Source organism: Capsicum annuum, unplaced genomic scaffold (assembly GCF_002878395.1).
Source record: "Capsicum annuum cultivar UCD-10X-F1 unplaced genomic scaffold, UCD10Xv1.1 ctg70958, whole genome shotgun sequence".
Lineage (NCBI taxonomy): Eukaryota > Viridiplantae > Streptophyta > Magnoliopsida > Solanales > Solanaceae > Capsicum > Capsicum annuum.
Genome location: NW_025880741.1, coordinates 1 through 6,182, shown reverse-complemented (window position 1 = coordinate 6,182; position 6,182 = coordinate 1). Strand labels below are relative to the sequence as shown.

General features: G+C 34.6%; 1 pseudogene; it reads left to right on the top strand.

The window, feature by feature from the left end:
* The first annotated feature begins 1,964 nt into the window (after positions 1–1,964).
* Positions 1,965–6,175, top strand: LOC124894176 (annotated as a pseudogene).
* The last annotated feature ends 7 nt before the right edge of the window (positions 6,176–6,182 follow it).

Below are 6,182 nucleotides of genomic sequence, written 5' to 3'. Positions count from 1 at the left end.
AAAAAATTGTATAAAATGTGTATAGAAATTTATAGTTGATGTATAAAATACACATTCGAATAATAATTGCAGCTAAAGGTTGTATAAAATATGTATAAAAACTATATAATTGTATATATAAAATGTGTATAGAAACTCTATATATATAAGGTATATAGAAACTGTATCATTATTGTGTAAAATCTGTATATGTATAAAATGTGTATAGAAACTGTATAATTGTTGTATAAAATGTGTATAGAAACTATATATATATATAAGGCGTATAGAAACTGTATCATTGTTGTATAAAAATCTGTATATGTATAAAATGTGTATAGAAATTGTATAATAATTGTATAAAATATGTATCTAAATAAGTATCAATATGATATAGGGTGGTGTATCAATATGGTTATAGGGATTGTATCAATATGGTATAATGATTGTATCAATATGGTATAGTATATGATATTATTTTTGTCTATGATGTGTGTAGTACATGATATACATAGAAACTATATCATTGTTGTATAAAAATATTTATATCACTATTATATTATGTTGTATATATGTAGATATGTATTTTATTGTTCCACAATAATACAATTAAGAAATTTTTTCTTTTTTAGAAAACAAAGAGCTGCAAAAAAAATCATAGCTTGAAACCTTAAAACACACCCAATTTCAAACAAAACTCAACTTCAATTGGAGTTGTTGTTGTTGTTTGCATGAATGATCAAATGAAAAAAAATTAATTGGTGGTCATAATTAATTGGAGAAGAAAGTCAACTATGGGTGCATGTTCATGATGATGTTTACTAAAATTAAAAATTAATAGAAAGTTTTTTTTTAGAAAAAGGGAGCAACGAATTTAAAATACAAAATCACCAAAAAAAAATAAAAATTCAAAGAAAGCTACGCAACTACCAAAATGGCTAAGAAATGGAATTTGAATTCAAGGGTTATTTTCGTGTCTTTTTTCTTTTTTTGGCTGAGAGGCAATTTTTGTCCTTCTCCCATTTTTTATGGGAAAAGAACACTCTATAACACTTTTTTAAAACAAATAACCTAAGTTTGATATCTTTCTAAAAAGTTGTCAGTCGGGAATACTATTTTCACTTTATAGCCATTTCCTAATTTAGGTCATTTTGGCCCACATAGTTCAGATACAGTTCATATACAATATTGATACAGTTTTCAACTTGGGCCATTAAGCTCTTTTAAAAATATTTCAATTTTTTTTTGCTATAAATTTTTTAACTGAAAAAATAATCTTATTTTTTTATTCTTTAAAATAATATTTAAATATAATTATATAAAAGCGATATAATTGTTAAATAGAATATGTATCTATATTAGATATATGCATAGAAATTGTATAGTTCTATCAAATATGTATATATACAACAACAACAAACCCAGTGTATTCCCACACAGTGGGGGCAAATATGTGTGTGTGTGTGTGTGTGTGTGTGTGTATATATAATATAGAAGCTGTATAAAAATTATATAATTGTTGTATAAAATGTGTAAAAAAACAAAAGTACAATTATATAAATTGTGTATCAAAACTGTATAATTTTCGTATAGAATATTTATATGTATAAGATATGTATAGAAGCTGTATAGAAGGTGTGTAGAAACGGTACAGAATAAGCCAGTAAATTGAAATGGCTAGAAAGTGAAATTTAAATTTCATGGTGATTTTCGTGAAAATAGTTTAATTTGAAGTGTCGTTTTTGTCCTTTCCCTTTTTTATAGTGGGCCTTCATTATTGGGCCATCAGTGAAGCCCAAAAGAAATGCCCTGCCAACTCCCGTGAAATTGCACCTACCAGTGCCCCCAAAGTGTCAAATCTTAAATTTTTATTCTCCAAATCTAAGTTTTAACTTTCACCTAAAAAACAGAACTCGGATCAATTATGCGGGTTCATTATCTTGAAATGTTATTAATATCAACTTTATGGCCAAAATCTATTAAGAGGGGCAAAAAATCAAGACCGCCCTTATGAAGAGTATTTTTGTAAGACATTTTATGGGCCAGCCCATTTTGGGACCCATTTTTAACTTCGTTGGTCCAATTGCAGGCGACCCGCCATCATATTTGCTACTTGAGCCTTCATTTTGGTGTATATTTCTGTATAATTGCTGTACATGCAATGAAATTTAACGTCCTGAAGCTGTTTGATAAAATTCCCAAGAGATATATTAGTATTCAAAGTTCTCTTTTTCAATCTCATGGCTTGTAGTTGCATTCTCAGTTCTCCATTTTCCCCAAATAAACAAACTCCATCACTCACAAAAAAAAATACAACTCCTATAATCATTTCTTGCAATTCTGAAAAACCCCAAACCAAGGAAAATAGTGTAACTGAATTGGGGTTAATTGATCTTTTTGTTACACTCACTGTAATATCAGCTTCACTACGCGCAAATGCAGCAAAAGTTTTCGTTTCGCCGAAAAAGACCGAAGCTTTAACACTACAATAGTTGAAAAAATGGTTACCATAGAAATATTGGATTTGAAAAGGGAAGGGAAATTTACGCACATAATTAAACCACGTAATGTAGGATTAAAGAAACAGCCTGAGGTAGTTTTAGCTGTTTTAGAGGATTCTAAGGTTGTTAATTGTGTTACCTTATGTAGAAAGTGATCCAAGATTTTGGAATGTGTTACCTTTATATGAATGCCATTTTTGCCTTATTTGGGGTTCTTGTCAAAGATTCCAGCTTGGTTGTTTTCTTTTATGAAGGCAAAGCTACAGTTGGAAAAGGCGGTGGAGTTGAAGAGGGTGAGAGAAGAATTGAAGAGTAGGCAAAACCAGGAGTTGGTGAAGGCAATGAAAATGCAGAAGAAAACGGAAAGAGGAAAAAGAAAAAGAGAGTTAAAGAGAATGAGGTATGAGGAGTCGTTGTGTCAAGCGAGTGTAGGAAAACTTAGCTGGTTATTCAAATGCTTCCACTGCTCTTGGTTTGATTGTATTTAGCTGTGGGAGGCAGAAAAAGTATTATGAGAATAGGTTGAAGATAGAGAAAGCAGATGCTGAGGAGAAAAAGGTGTGCGAATTGGAGAGGGAAATGGAATGGATTGAGAGTGTTGATGATGACGAAGAAGAAGGAACGAAAGGGGTGGATAATCGTTGTATGAAGATGCCTATGCTATTCATGAAGTCAGGTGCTCGTGTTCGAAGTGCACGTAATAAGAATCTTCCCCAGTATTTAAAGAGGTGTCAATTTTGAGTTCTCTGATGTTGCTGGGCTTGGAAAAATTGTAGAGGAGCTTGAGGAAATTTCTTCACCCATGGGGAGATGTATCGTAGGCAAGGAGTCAAAATACCAGATTCGATATATGCAGATATTGATTTTTTTATGTGTCTTGTTGAATGTGGGTTCCTATTTGAGTTTGTTGTTTGATCCATATTTTCTTTAAATAGGAAGCTCTTTTCTTTCTATTACTGATAAGCATGAATTAAGCCACATCAGTTTCTCTAGACTTGTTAGTTATTTGTTCTGGCAACTAGAGCATATTCCTGCATTATACTGTCATTTTCCCACTGTGATATTCCAGCGTTAGCAGGTCCAAGGTTATAGATAAATAGATAGATTGATAGATTGATAGAGAGAGAAAAAGAGAGAGAGAGGGGGAGGAGGGGGAGGGAGGGAGGTTGGGGGGGGGGGGGGGGAGAGAAAGAGAGATGATAGATCGATCGATCGATTCTCCAGCTTTAGTAAATTTTCTTTTAGATATTTCTCTCAATATTTTCATTTACTTGCATTTCACTTTTCTGTGTTTGTTAACATAATCACATGCAAGAATATTACTCCTTCTGACTAAATATAACATAGTATATTTGATATCTAGTTCTGTAACTTTAATTGAAAGAACCTCTTTACCTGGCTGTCTCTCTCCCCTCAAAGTTCTTGATTACTGATTCTGGTTGTTATTCATTATATCAATTTATCGAATAGAACTAAGTTGATTGGATTACACAGTTTAGAACTAAGTTGAGTCAGTGGCTTGGAACTACAATTCTGTGTGGAGATGTTGCAACTACTCTCCAATGGATCAAAACGAGGAGATGGAGTCAGTTCAAGAAAGAAATAGTAGCTGCTGTTTTGGGAGCAACACTTTATTATACCTGGCAGGCTAGAAATAGCTGCATTTTTTAACAGAGTGTACAAGTTGATATGAGGATGGTACAGATACACAGGGAGATAGATGAGAGATTATACATGCTACAACACACAAGAGAGCTGGTAGATGTCAGGCTTTTGTAGGACAACTCTGTTGTTAAGAGAATTTGTATGTTTTTGCTACTTTCTGAGGTCTAGATGTGCTGATCACCTGTTAGGAGGTGGTTACACACCGGAGGCTCTTTGTTTGTAATTGCTTGATGTTGGTATGGTAATATTTACACATTGCTACCAAAAAAAAAGTATTTATACGAATAGTGTATCCAGTGGAGACTTTACTGTTTTCAGTTTCCCAATTCTTTCCTGCGTTATTTTTACTTCTCAAATAATGACAACTTTTTGTGCCTGTAATATTTACTACATACGTGTCTCTTTTTATTTTTTATTTTATAGTAATAGTGGTATCTGGGCCTGCTTGCGTGTACCTCGACTATTTCACCAGGTACCGCTATCTCCCAGTAGCGTAGGTACCTGATAACTCTTTTGCACCTTCCTATTTCACTTCGCCAATGATTCTCTCAGCTTTTTTGCTTCCTTGTTTGGCACAGTAGCTTGGTGCTGCTTTATTCTTGTCTTATACCATTATGAATCTTTTGAGAAATGCTTTCAGGGGGAAACTGCTTTGTGGTCCACCTGGAGTGGGGAAGACTTTGTTAGCAAAGGCGGTGGCTGGTGAGGCAGGGGTGAACTTCTTTTCAATTTCTGCATCTCTGTTTGTTGAGATATATGTTGGTGTTAGGGCTTCCCGAGTTCGCGCTCTCTAACAAAAGGTGAAGGATAATGTAAGTTTCTATCTTCTCTACTATCCACACCATCGTTCATTCATTTGCTTATAGCACTTGACGTTATAGTTGGCTACTCTTATTCCGCCTATCTTGTGCATTCATATTCCGCCATTTCCCTCCTATAGTGAATGAACTGTTTGGTTTTGTCTTTTCATATTGCAAGCCCCAGCTAGTTTGGTGTTGAGTAGTAGTTGATTGCTTGATTATCTGTTGCTGAGTGGCTGCTTCATACTCCTGTTTCTAAATCTTGTCAAGCCATCTTTGCTTTTATTTAGAGTGGTTTTATCTGTAACTTATAAAGTCTCAACAAGATATGCACATTAGTATGTGGTTTGGCATAGGCCCATCAGTGTTCATCGATTAGCTGGATGGATGCAGTTGGCAGAGAACGTGGTGCGATGAAGGGCTCTGGTGGACAAGAACGTGATGCGACTTTGAATCAGGTTTCCTTGGGATTTTGCACTTTTGAGAAACTGTCAATTCATCTTGTTGAGATCTCAGGCTACATTGATTTACAAGGTTTCCCTTTTTCTCCAGCTTTTTGTATGCTTGGATGGTTTTGAAGGCAAAGGTGAACTCATCACTATTGCTTCTACAAATAGACCAGACATATTGGACTGAGCACTTGTTCGACCAAGGCGGTTTGATCGAAAGATATACATCCCAAAACCTGGCCTTATTGGACGAATTAAAATTCTTAAGGTGCAATTTGCATATGTAACTTGTTTGTTAAAAAGCTTAATCATTTTGAGGATGTACAACATCTTAAAGCTTTTTTCGTGGGGATATATAACGTCTTAGTAAGCTTGTTATATATTTTGCTTCATGCTTTTGTTCCATCTCATTTCCTTGGATTAGGTGCACGCTCGTAAGAAACTTATGGCTCCTGATGTTGACTATATGGCTGTTGGAGGGGATTTATCAGAAATAGGGCAATATATTGCATGATATGATTTGGAAATTGGAATATTGCTCAAAGTAGCCTTAACCAGGGTGGTTCTCCCTGCCATGTTTAGCATTTTGGTTTTCCACCCTGCCAGCTTGGAGTAGAGGTTATCTAGAATGAATTGGAAGTCCCCATTGGTGGGTTTCTTGTGGAGGGTTTCTTGTGGAAGATAGGGAAACTTAGGTATGTTCAGGAGATTGGAGAGGTTGACTCTATCTACAACTGAGCAGTTACTAGAGAAGATGACTTAGGACTTGGAGGAGTTGACCTTTTGTC